Below are 13,946 nucleotides of genomic sequence, written 5' to 3'. Positions count from 1 at the left end.
CTTTCGTGTCACACAGAGTGACTCTGCTCTCTACTTTCCCTTTGCCCAAAGATCAGGGCAAACTGGTTAGGACTCAGGGCTGTAGGGACAATCGGAACACCAGCTCCACTTCATACAAGCTAGTAACCATGGCAGGTTGCTTCCACATATACAGAGAGTGTCTGAAAGAGGATGCTTTCATTCTTCCAAACCCAAAAAACAATGTCAGATCTTTCAAGAACCTCCAAGATCATCTGGTCCCATTTCCACATTTTACAGGGGGAGAAATTCAGCCAAGGACAGAGGTGAGTAGGCAGATGGCCAGGAGAGAAGTGGGTGGCCATTCCAACTGTATGGGCGACTGTCAATGCAAGGTTGCCTGATCATGACAAAAGTCTTCCCATCAGAAGCGTTTCCAGTAGATGATTAAGAGCCATGATACGGTAATCATTTGAACAACTATGGTTATTAGTCTTATTTGCAGACACAGTGTTCAGTTATGCAGAGCACTCTAGTGCAGTAGTCCCTTGGAAATTTCTCAGCCATCAGTGCAGAGAGTCTATTTTAAATGAATATATTCAGCACTTTCCTCAGACCTACTTATTATACACAGGAGACCAACCACCCATGGAAAATCAGTTCGCTACAAGGGGAGGCATGGGAGCTTTAAAACAGTTCTTATTGCATAGTAGCCAACTAATTTCTTGAAAAAAAAAAACCAGACTTACCTTCTTGCCTATGGGGCTGTCCAGAAGACTGTATTCATATCTCCAAGTAAGCAGAGGTTAGTTTCTTGGCCTTGTTCTAGGGAACATCCCTACACAGAGAAATCAATAACTCACCGTCCATGGAGCCCTCCTAATGCTCAGAAGCTGGTTTTATGTATTTATTTGCAATGTGAAGGGAAGCTGGCTTAAAATAAGCAGCTGTAACAAGACCACAACACACCACACACATGCACCCAATTCAGTAACGGCATCCTGTGGAAACTCTTCTGGAAATCTCAGAACCCAAACCACTGTGTGGGATTCCAAACAACGGTCAGAGCCACTGCTCTCACTATTGGAGCAATAAACTATGTTTACCAAAGTCTTCCTTTTTCTGGCTGAGTTGTCCCACATCTCTGCCACAGACTGTGAGCCAGCTAGCACCTCTCTGAGGAGTCTTGAGCTAAACCTCTGCCCATTGGGAGCTTGTCAGAGTTGAGGGAGGTTTGACCATAGAAGAAACTGAACTGTGCATCCTACTTAGGACTGGGGCTTTTTTTTTTTTTTCTTTTCAAAACCGCTTCCATAAAAGTGGCCCAAGTGGTATTAAGGGGTGGGGGACAGGGCTAGGGCTTGACCTCTCAGGTGGATAAAACGCACTCCATTGGTGAGTATGGCTGCAATGGAGGTCCCGAAAGCAAAGTTCTGGGGTTGACTTTGTGCCCTGGAGTGAAGGGTCTTAGCTCCCTGGGCCCAGAGCCTGGAATGGTAAGCTTTCTAGCCTGTGCTCTCAGCTAACGAAAAGGCAGCGCTTCCAGAACAGAGTAATTAAGCGGAACCTTTTCTGCAGCTTCCTTTAAGCTTAGAAAGGATTCAGTTCAGTAAGAAGTCCATGAATAGGACCTCTGGAGACACCTCTAGAGTAGGTCTGGATAGGCACATGGCTTGTCCTTTGGATGAGCCCGGTAGGAAGTTTTAGAACCACCTTTACCATAAAGATCACCTTTATGATCTTTTTCTATCCTCACCTTCTCCCTCTGTCAGCCTTGCTCCTTGGTCTGCCCATTGCATTCGGGATCCTTGAGTTTCCTTAGCAAGTGAAGGATGGTTGATAGGGTATCTCCCATTGCCCAGGAGTTTGTCCACTCTGTGGATATCCTACTGAGTTTGGATGCATTGATGTAGTGAAAGTCAGTCCTAGGGAAACGTATGGGAGCACTTGTTATTCTAAGGACATTTTTTCGGTTCCAGCAAGCACTCGCTGCGTCCCGTGGAAGAAGTCCTGTGCTCAGTGTCTGAGTCCCGCTTAACGTGTGAAGGCAGCTGTGGGATAATGGATGAGAACGCTGCACTGCTGTTAGATTATCGGCTCTTCACTTACTTGTTTATCCAGTCAGCATATTCTTATCCAGAATTTCCGACGTGCCCCTTTGCTAGGTGCTGTGGCTATAGCATGAATAAGAGGGTCAATTCCTTGCCCTTGTAAGCGAGGGAGACAGGGTAGGCAAATACACATGATGTTTTCTGAGTGTGATACGGGGGAGGGATGAAACAAACAAGAGGATGACACGGGGAGTCCTGGGGAGGAACCTCAGCAGAGCGTGGGCAGAGAAGGCGTCTTGGAGGAGGCAGTATTTGAGCCGAGACCTGAACCTTGAGGGAAAACCACCTAAGACTAGAGTCAGGAAAAGAACAGTCCAGGCAGAGGACAAGAGCAAATATCAAGGTACTCGGGCAGGAGAGATCTTGATATACCTGAGGTTATAAAAATGAACATCCACGTAGTAAAGGGGGACCTTGCGGAGGATAAATGAGAACACAGTCAGAGAGGTGGGCAGGGGCAGGGCCTAGGGGAGCTTGGAGGCCAGGGACGGGCATTCAGGATTTAGCCTGTGTGCAGTAGGGACCCTTATGAGCTTTCAAGTAGGAAATGGTGGGCTCTGGTTGACACCTTCTAGTGAGACTCTGGCTGGTGTGTGGAGAATAAATTAGAAGGAGATAGAAGCTGGGAGAAGGGGCTGGGAGGCCGTCACCAAAGTCAGACCAGAGGGGACAGTGGTTCGGCCTCGGGCAGTGGTAGAGGAGCAAGAAGAGAGACAGAGATGGAGGGACAGACTCCAAGTCAGGGGCCGCGCTGAAGGGAGCTGATGGATTTGTGCGGGAGGGCGCCCCCCCATGCCGGCATAGGGGGTGGTTTGGAATAGGTGCTCAACCAAGGTTTCGTCTGCAGTGAACCACCATTGAAGTTTTAGGCTCAAATTCAATCTTTGCCTCCTATGCACCTTTACACTGTAGGGGAAGAAAAATAATTTTCTCTCTATCCTTCCAGGTTGTTGGCTGAGACCCACCTATAACAAAAAGGCAGATTAACATGAGGAAAAAAAAATAGAATTATATATGTACCTATGGGAGCCCCAAAGATCTGACACTCAAAGGCAGCCGGACAATTGAGGCTGGTGTACCATCCTGAGCGAAGGAAAGGGATAGGGGTCTGGGCTTCACAGGGGGGCAGGCAGTTCACAGGAAGGTGAGAGGGGGAGATGTTTGGCAAACAAGGGTCCGCCTGGCAGGCAGGTAAGTGTCTTGAGTGAAAAAGTGATCTCTGGCAATAGCTCTCTTCCTGGTACAGGCCCCCAATCTAAATTCTTTTAGGCAGTTAAAAGGTTTTTCCTGAGTCTGCTGGGTCTTGATTGTCTTCAGCTCCACGTGCCAGAGTTACATATTTTGGGGTGACAGCTTCTGCTACCCTGCAGGGCAAATCCTCTAATCTCTCTCAGCAAGGGGTGGCAGGTCCGCAAGTCCTTTGTCAGTGGCCAGCCACCCAGATACAGGGGATGGACATTTCTAGAGATGTCTGTGCCCATACATGTTTGACCAGAGGCTCTTGGTGTTCACCCCCCAGGGCTTAAGTGCAGGTGACTGGGAAAACTTTGCATTTTATTTCCACTCGTAACCTGACTTTGAGCTTAACTCCCCGTGGGCCCCTCCTACAGCAGGAAAGCAGATAACTCTCCTTGACCTTCCATTATTGACTTTGGATGAATTTGTCCAGAACCTTGTCAACTCAGATGCTCCTTTTGCTGGTGGACAAGAAGCTTTGGGAACCAGGCTGCTACTACAGACCCATCTCAGGAAAGTCAAACAGCAGCCTGGGGGCTTTGGGGGCTCATTCATCACGGAGAGCATTTGGATGTGTGGCTAACTATATGCTTTATTATGGATACTAATTTATGCTGGAAGCTGCTACCGTGAGTGTTAGCACTTAGCTCTAGTTAATGAAGTTGAGTTGGGCATTCAATGTATCACTGAGCTCACAATCTCTCCTCTTGGCTAGAACAAGTTGGTATGGGAAACTGAGGGGTGATCGTGTTGGGGAGAACACATTCACACAGTGAGTTTCTTCCCTGTGACTCTGGGCTGCCATCCATGTTGCATTGTGCTTGTGCCATGTTGATGTGAGATGATTCTCAGTGGGATAGAACCCTGGGCTGTGTTCAGAGAGAAGTATCGGATTGTTGTGATGATTTATCAGCGCAATCACAAAGAGCCCCTGTGTGGACTCCAGTGAAGCCAACTGGAGACCTGTGGTTTCTTTCAAGACAGTCTTCATGTTTTAAGAAGAAGAAAAGGAAGTTGGCGTAAAAATGCATTCAGCGTGTCCCACTCGGCTCACCCCTAAGTTTAATCATCACTGATGACTTGCAAATACAGAGGATAAACACACTTACTTTTCACCTTTGCAATAAAGAAAATCAACTATTTGCTCTGCTCTCATTGGTATTAAGAGGAGTTACACATGTGAATCCCTAATACATCAATGAGATGATAGACTCCTGGGGGAGCCATTTAATTTTTTACCACCTTTTTTTTTTTTTTTTAACATTGGGCTGAAAGAAGGAGAAAAAAAAGCCCAAAGGTCCTGTATAAAGAACAACTTAGACTGACCTTGATTCTTAGGTATTCTTTCTCAGAGCCCAGCTCCAGAGACTGGGCAGCCAGGACGGCCTGGCAGGGAAGGGGTTGAGTTGCCCCAATGGGGCCAGTCCCGAGAGTCCCACACCTGTTTTGCCGAAAACCTTAATGTTAGTTTCAAGCTTCGTAGGATTCTCTGGCAAAATAACCACTCTACACTCAGTTAAACAAGAATTTAGAGAGAGTTTATTGAATTAACAAACATTACAGTATACTAATTAAGAATAGTATAACTAACTAAGAAAGAATAGTAAAGACAGAGGTTTATACATCACTGAATTGGGGAAGCACCTCCACCCAGAGGCAAGCAACGCTGGGAAGTCCCTTGAGCAGCAAGCTGGAGTCCCAACTGGAGGTCCCGGCTGGTGCGTCCACCCCACAGGTGAGACTTCACTTTGCCGCTCGAAGGAGCCCAGCGTTCAGCACCGGGCCGCAGGCTAATACAATCAGCCTGCCTGCAAGTTTGCAGCTCTGCTTATGGTCACAAATGCCTTGGGCTTAACTCATAAGTCTTGGAATGTTCTTGATTCCTGGGGGCTGGCCAGACCCTCCGAGTGCAAGAAGTCCCATGACTTCCCCTCTGTCTTACCTAGTGGTCTATGATGTGTGCTGGCCTGGGTGTAGCTCAGCGGTTTGGCATGCAGCCGGCCTTCACATCCTTGTCCGACCCGAGGCCTAGTGCCGCCTCTGAAGCCTGAACGAGACGGCTTCACTAGCTTCCCCAGCACACACCTTCCGGAATGGCTGGTTTGATAGTTTGCCTGAGTCCTCACCCTTTACCCCACCCAGGGCTTCAGTCCTGCTCTCTGCCCGCTAATGCGAGTTGGCACACACGCCTGCTGCACTGGGGTGTTCTACAGTCTTGTGCGGCAAGCGAGAGGCTGTCTTTCCTTACATACCTGCTGAGCATGGTAGGTGCTTGAAATGCAGAGTTTCACTCCGTTCTCACTATGGCCTCCCTCAGGCCAGCGATCCTGGGAGCCCCGAGTCTCAGGTGAGAACAGCTGGAGAACACAGCTGACAAGGGGAAGTGACTTGAGTCAGACTGATTCCCAAGTTCAGTGTCCTCAGCCAGGCTGGCAAACCTTTTCTTTTAAGGGCGCTTAGTACCTATGTCTGGCTCTGCGGGCCACAAGTTCTTTGTCCGACTCACTTCTGTGCTTGTAGAGGGAGTGTACCATTGACAATATGTAAATGACAGGTATAGTCATGTTGTGCTAAAATTTTTCTACGAAAAGATCGGTAGCCGGATTCAACCAGTGAGCCACAGTTTGCTGACTCCTGTCCCTAAATGCTTGCGTGTTTTTGCGGCTCCAGGCTTTTTGGTGACGGTCTTAGGCTTTGGAGTCCCACAGAGCCAGGCTCACATCCAGCCTCTGCCCCTTGTTTGCTTTGTTATGTCGGAGAAATCACTTAACCCCTGTGAGCTTGGTTTTCCTCATTTGTGAAAGGATAACCTGAGAGGGTAGTTGCATGAGAGTACGTGTGCGAAGCATCGGACACAGAGTTCAGCCTTGGGGTAGCTGCTAACTGTGGCCTCAGACCCTTGGAGATGTTCTGCTGATCCAGCTCCTGACTCCCAGGGGAAAGAGTCAACCTAGGCTTGTTGTCTACGGCAGCTGTGCATTCAGACCAGGCCGGGAATGTTCTGGGTCCCTGGGCCAGCTTTCAATCCTGTTTCTGTCTCCAAAAGAACAATTTGGCATCAGGGAACAAAAGTCAGAAGGTTACAATGGGAATTCATGCCCCTAAGATCCCAGGGAACGTGGGGTCCAATATTAAAGCATAAAGGAGGAAAGCAAGACATTTAAAAAAATCTTTTTAGAGATGGTAAGAGACACAAAGAGCCCCTCACTGTTTTACACTTGTAAGGAGACCCCTGCTGGGCTCCCAGTTCTAACCTGCAGTAAAAAGCCACAGGGCATCTGGTTCCATTGACTCACTTCCTTTTTGCGCCATAGCCTCTGGCAGGAAAACTCGAACCAGCTAGGCACTTTAGAACTGGCTTCAGCAGGGACTTTTCTGTCAATCAGCTGCTGATACTGGAAACATAAAGACGGCGACATGATACAATTTCTGTTTTTATTTCTTTACTTTTGATGTGGTCATCCTTGAGGAACCACAGTCATCAGCTGTATACTCACGGCTCCCTGGGGTACAGAACCCTGGACGGTTAAGCCACAGAATTAGATTGAAGTAATGGCGTTGGTGGTGATGAGAACACAGAGGGCCTGCCTCACAGAGGCAGGGTAAGTGGGATTAGGTGATTTTATTTATGGTGTTATGCACGTTCTGTTTATTCCTTTGTCTGTTTTACCGATTTATTCCTTTCTCTCCTATACCTGCTTAGTAGCTGTTTAAGTGAATTTCTTAGCTCACATAATTTGAAAGTCCAAGAGTCTGTTGGCATCGTGTATAGCTAGATCCAGGAAGCTCAAACCATGTCATTAGAGCTTAGTCTCTCTCTCCCTCCCTCTCTCTCTGTTTCCTCTACTCCCTCCTTTTCTACCCATATCTCTCACTCACTTAGTCATGAAATAGATGAAAAAAGTTGAAAGGCCCCAGTGACAGTGACATGTCACAGCTGAGGTGCAGAGTTAGGTGGGGGTGGTCCAAGAAGATGTGCTGCAGGAGGAAACATCTGAATTTGGGATTATACCCCCAAGGAGGGGAGAGATCTAAAGCAGCGCTGGTCAGCCTGTGCTCTCTGAACACCCATAGAAGAGTCTCCTGGGCTTGGCTGTCATGGTGCAGTTTCCTGGGCCTCATCCCAGACCGACAGAATGAGATTCCCAGGGGAAGGCCCTGGGTTGTGCGTTTCTTTAGCAAGTTCCCTCTGGAACGTGTGCGTTCCAATTTAAAGCAATCTTAGGTGGAGCAGCTTCTCATTCTGTACAATTAAACAGTAAAAAGTAATCCGAGTCTGTACACTGAAGCTAGATCAGGAAACATAAAATGTCTAGGGTGGATGCTTTGAAGAGTTTCCGGAACACTAATTCTGGAAGCCTGTTGGATCCCCCTACTCTCCAAACCTTCCTGAGTCGTGTACACAGACAGCCCTTACTTAGGGGTGAGTTCTGCTGTAGACAGACAGCCTCCCTGACACCCTAAAAGATGGCATTCTCTTTGTCATGCAGCAGTGCAGAAAGCATGGAAATCTGGTGAAGGGCTCATCTCTAGCTGGTCTTTGCTCTGCATGACTTGCCTAGAAAAAGGCCTAGTAGGTATGAAGGGCCCAGGAAGTTTCCATGAGCTCCTTTCATCCATCATTGCAATTTTGGAAAAGGAAAGTGCAATGTCCCTAACTCATGTGCTCCTTGATCTTCCTGTTCTACGAGATCCTAGTGTGGGCTCTGAGGAGAGTTGCTGGGTTCACCGTTCCTGCTCTGCCCCTTATAGGCTGAGTGACCTTGAATAAGTTATTAACATCCCTGAGTCTCAGTTTTCTCATGGGCAACACCTGTCCCACAAGGTGGTGGGTGAGGATTAAGAGAGAGAATGCATGGGAGCCGTTTAGCATGATGTCTGACATCTGATAAGTACTCAGTAAACCTCAACTACTATGATTTGATTGTCCTTATTCGTACTTGATCTGTAATATGCACAGAGAGGAGAAATAAGATTTTAATCTGAGAAAGCTATCAGGCTCCTACGTCTTTTGCAAACTAACACTGGGTCAGTAGAGCCTCAGGGAAGGGTTTGGCTTCTATTAGTTTCTCTGTTAAAATTAATTGTAGATAATTATATGGAAATGATAATGAATATTTAGTTCATTTCCATCAGAGACTCAACAGAGCATGGTAGTTAAGACCAAGACTTTTGGGCAAAACAGACATAGGTGTGAGCCGGATTCTGTCACTTACTAACTCTATGACCTCGGGCAAGTTATTGAACTTCTCCAGCCTCAATTTCCTAGTCTGTACAATGGGAAGAATAATAGGATTCATCTCACTGGGTTGCTGTGAGGATTCACTGGTTGTTGGATGCAAAGCACCTGTTTGCTCCACGGAAAGAGCTTTACCATCACCACCACCATCATGTCAAACGACTGTCAATAGGGGTGTCCGGGGTGCTCCATGTACCGTATGGGAAGAGAGTTTTGCTGGGTCTGACATTTTTCTTATTTAAAATGGCCATGCAGTAAGGTGTTTTTTTTGTTTTTTTGTTTTTGCAGTACGCGGGCCTCTCACTGTTGTGGCCTTTTCTGTTGCGGAGCACAGGCTCCGGACGCGCAGGCTCAGCGGCCATGGCTCACGGGCCTAGACGCTCCGCGGCATGTGGGATCTTCCCGGACCGGGGCACGAACCCGTGTCCCCTGCATCGGCAGGAGGACTCTCAACCACTGCGCCACCAGGGAAGCCCTATGCAGTAAGTTTTTAAAGCTTATCACTATCTACATTCTTTACATCACCAAAAACGGACTCTGTCAGCCAGAGAAGAGAAGCCTGGGTTAGAAGAATGGGAGGAGGGGGATGTAGTGACTTTCTCAGGTTACGTAAGACAAGAGTGTTCGAGGATCTTTGGATTTGGGGGAGGGGGAGGGGTGAGGCATGGTACCAGACCCTCTTGCCGGATTTATTCCTCTTCCTCCCCTCCCCTCCCCTTTTCTTTCCTTAAATGGAAATAGAGATTTAGAGATCTTTCCCCCCTGAAACTGGGTCATCACTTTAGATTCTGGTAAAACACAAAAGTGCCCATTTGTTTCTTCCTGCTTATTCATTCTTGCAACAAAATACCAGGAGAACAGAGGAAAGTGCTATCAAAGGCATTTCTGTTCAAAGGAAACACTCCTCAGTGATCACTATCACCTGGGAAGTTTCTTCTGCTTCTTTGACAGTGTACTCATTTTTCTTGCCCTGATTTTTGTGCCTGTTTCCCTGAGGCACCTGAGCCTGAGATAGTTTCCCCCGATTCAGGATGTGCCCCGTACATAGGAAGCTGCAGAGGAGCCTCATTTTGGCCGATAGGGCTCAGCCAGGCCACTCGCAGCTGGGTCTGAGTTGCCCGCAGTGGGAGGCACAGCTCTGCTGGGGCAGCAGACGATTTTCAGGGGTCAGCGAACAAAACATCCAAAAAACCATCCAGTCACAAGGTGAGAAGTTATTCTCTTTCCATTTCCCTCTCAGTCCTCAAGGAGCAGGACTCTGTCTGCTGCTAGTGTGTTTTCACAGCTCTCTAACACTTCCTAACGTCCCTTTGTAATGAAGTGAGAAGGCAGGCCTCAGAGGCAGGGCTCTCAGCAGCTGATTGTATGCAGTTAGAATTTAATAACTTTATATTCACCCTTGTGGTTAGCTTCTATTTATGGCAAGGGATACTGGTTTTCCACTTGCTGCTGTGATTGTTAAGTTTCCTTGAACACGTGTAAGTAACAGAGAACTGAGTAAACGAAAATATATTAGGGAGATAACATAGGTATCATGTAGCTACGGCAAAAATGTTGAAGGCTGGGAAGGTTGTGAAGGACTGAAGTTTGGGGAAATTGCGCTTGGTGCAATGACATCCCTTCCCTCTTTGGGGCTGACTTCCAACGTGGAGCCACTGTCTCCTGAAGCCAGCTGGCCCCATGCATCAGTTGGTGAGAGTCGTTAGGAATACACAAAGCCCAGCTCTCCAGAGGGATAGAGAGGTGGTGCTGCGGAATATTGTTGTGTTGGTCTTTAGTTGTGAATGAAATAGCCCCACCAGGCTCTTTCCCTGGGATAAGAGTCAGGGCAGTGGGGAGATGGGACTTCAGAGTTTGGTTGCCTTGGGTTTGCCTCTCAGGCAGGGATGTGTCATCATAGATTCTGGATTCACACCATCTGGGTTCAAATGCAAATCCGAGATCTGGCACTTACTAACCGGGTAACCACAGGCAAGTTGCACATCCTTGTGCTGCAGTTTTCCTATCTGTAAAATGGGATAATAATGGAACGTACTGATAGGGTTGTTGTGAAGACTGAGTTAAAAATATAGAGTACCCAGAAAAAAATGCCCAGAACATAATCTCATGGTAAGTGCTTAATAAATATTAAGTGCTATGATTGCTACTGTCGTCATCATCGTCACCATCATCATCATCATCATCATCTCTCCTTGTTTGTAAAACCAGGCTAGTATTGCCTGCCTCAAAAGGTCAGTGGTCCATGGTTGCTGCACAGGGAATGCTGAATCCCTGCCCCATCCCTTCTCCTGAAAACGTGAGACTGGCAGGCTGATAACAAACTTCCAAAGCTACAGATACATGTGGCTCTTACACCTTACTTGATTTTGAACGGTAACACGACCACAGTGGGGTTTTTGAGGTAGCTGCTTCCCATACACCAAGACACTGGGTTGCTGGATATACACAGTTCTGGGAGGTAGATGTGAATGTCTCTCATTTAAAATGGTATCCATGCCTTATGATGGAGTTCTCTGACCAAGCAAGCCAAGCAGGGTCACCCATTTGTAAGAGTCCTTTTGCATAAGCACATTCCAGCTATAGCAGGAGTGAGCTCCTCTTCCCTTAAGATAGAAACAATGACAACACTGATGTCAGCAGCTAAGCCCAGTTTTAAACCCATGCTGCTCCTCTCGGTTGAAGTTAGCACCGTTTTATTAAGTTGGTAGTGAGCTGTAGCTGCCCCACATTCCCTTTGTTCATCTACTATCCATCTGAACTAATCACTTAATTAGCCCGGGCAAGAAGTCTTCTGTGGTGTTAAATAACTCTAAAAACCTACTGGAGATGCTTCTGAGTAGCCTGATTGGCTTTAACTTGAAGTTCGTTACCTCTGGACTAGGATATGTTAAATGCAGGGCCTGGAAAACAAGCTGAATTCTGCACTGAGCTCAAATTCTGTTTATTTGTAGGGAAAAAAAAAAAAAAAAAATCATCCCTTTAGGCCAGCGGTTTTCAAAGTGTGGGCCCTGACCCGCCAGTAGCAGCTTTATCTGGGAATGTGTCAGGCCCCGCTCTAGACCTGCTGAATCACTGAATCAGAAACTCTGCAGGTAAAGCCTCGCAATCAGTTCTAGAAGCCCTCTCGGTGACACTGATGGAGGTTAAAGCTTGAAACCAGTGCTTTACACTGTGCCTTCAGATTATAAACTTGTTTTGTTTTCTGGCAGAGAGAAGAAAAAAAGGAAAGGATGAAAAAGGGAAAAAGAGGGGAGGGGCAGGAGAGAAAATCAGAAAGATGGGTAAATAAGACCTGAGCAGTCCGGATGGGAAGGCTGTTTACTGAAGTATGACCAGCAGCATGGGGCTCGTTTAGGATCTGGGAGTATTATTCCAGAGCCTTCCTGAGAAACAGTGCGGCAGAGGGATATGTTGACCCCGGGCCAGGGTGACTGGGCAGAATACACAGAGAGCGGCCAAACTGCTGCTATTTGTCCAACATGTGAGAGGACAGTGGGGAATTTCCAGGTGGAATAAGAGTACAGGAAAGCCCCAGTTGCTCTCAGGGTCCCCCAGGATGGACACACAGAGGCTACTTAGTAAATGCTCTTTGACTTGACAAAGATTGAACCTTAGTAGCCTACACTGAGTTTCCCCAGCTCATTCTGATCTGGAGAGAGTAGGTGGGTTTACTGGGCCTGGTCTGCAGGGAAGAGCAGGACATGGTCTTAGGGCATCCACTGTGGCCCCTCCCCCTGACTGCTGCGAGACAGCTCGGCTCAGGGGAAGGAGCCCCAGGCTTCAGTACAGGGACACCGTTCTTACTAGTGTGTGGCCTTAAGCCAGTCACGAACTTTCTAACCTTCAGGCTCACTCCTCCTCTGTAGGAGGAGGATAACAGTTCCTTCCAGATGTTTCTGCTCAGCACTGTCGCACCTGCACCTATACATACAATACTTGGCACACAATAGGTGTCAAATAAGTATTTGTTAAGTAAAAATAAAAAGGAAGGGAGGGGGCTTCCCTGGTGGCGCAGTGGTTGGGAGTCCGCCTGCCGATGCAGGGGACACGGGTTCGTGCCCCGGTCTGGGAAGATCCCACATGCCGTGGAGCGGCTGGGCCCGTGAGCCATGGCCGCTGAGCCTGCATGTCCGGAGCCTGTGCTCCGCAATGGGAGAGGCCACAACAGTGAGAGGCCCGCGTACCGCAAAAAAAAAAAAAGAAGGGAGGAAGGAAAGAAGGAAGATCGGTTGATTTTTGTGAGGCTTATATGAAATAACGCTTTGAGAATGCCTAGCATAACATTGTTGGTACAAAGATGTACTGTTAAGCGGTATCTATCACATGAGGAGGAAGAGAAAGAAAAATCGATTCAGAAAGAAGCCTTCTAGGTGCCTCGAATTGGGCCTGTGTCCTTGCTGAGCATCTGGCCCTGCCCCCCCACTCTTCTCTCTGCACCTACACTCGCTCCACCTTCCAGCTTTACCTAAGGGGCCACCCCACTTGGGGCGCTGAGTCCATAGCCTTCAAGTCCCATGCGTAGTAGGCGGTCAAAATGACCTTAGAACTGAAATGAACTGCAAGTGTGTGGCCAGACTTGGTGGCGGGGGGGGGGGGGTGGTTCCAAGTGGGACTGACACATTTTCGATCCCTGTAACTAAGGAATTACATGTCAATTATTTTAGGTGGTTTTATTTCTACGATAGGTAATCATTGACCTTTTGGTTAACACACGTCCCGCATAGTCATAGTAAGCATTTTTAGTAATACCCTTCCCACGTGTTGTTAAGTTATAGAAATGCCATTAGCTGCCTTCATTTATATGATTAAAGGGATGCTCTCATCTTGAGAATGTTTGGATATCCCCTGCCTTCCCTTAAATACCCCTCCCCCTTCCCCTTTGAACATCAGTACAAAGGACCAACCTGCCAACTCAAGAAAGGAGAGAAACTGGAAATGGTATTTATTATATTTGCTGAAAGTCCTTGGTTATCAATTCTTCTCCAAAGAGCATAGGTTTTGGGAATCAGACTTGAGTTGATCCCAAACCCACCTACTATCAACTTTGTGACCCTGAGCAAGTTACCTAACCTTTCTGAGCCTAAATTTGCATCTATATTCTATAGGGATCTTGTTTGGATTAAATAGCCTCTGCAAATATATCTACAATAAATACACACCAAAAGTTAGTTTCCTTCTTTCACCAGTAAGTCGTGCAAGCACACCCAACAAATACAGACCATCGGAAAAAGTAAGTTCTTGCCCAGACCTTGGTTGCAAGCTTGGACACAGAGAAGGATGGACGGGAGAGGTTTATGTTCATTCAATGAGACACACAGCTCCTTCTTACCATCTGAAAGAACTGATGGGGTCCGAGAAGTATTCTTCTATAGTTTGGGGTCAGCTGTGGTAAAGACAATCAT

The sequence above is a fragment of the Globicephala melas genome, chromosome 11 (assembly GCF_963455315.2).
Source record: "Globicephala melas chromosome 11, mGloMel1.2, whole genome shotgun sequence".
In the NCBI taxonomy this organism is placed as follows: domain Eukaryota; kingdom Metazoa; phylum Chordata; class Mammalia; order Artiodactyla; family Delphinidae; genus Globicephala; species Globicephala melas.
This window is presented reverse-complemented; position numbering follows the sequence as displayed.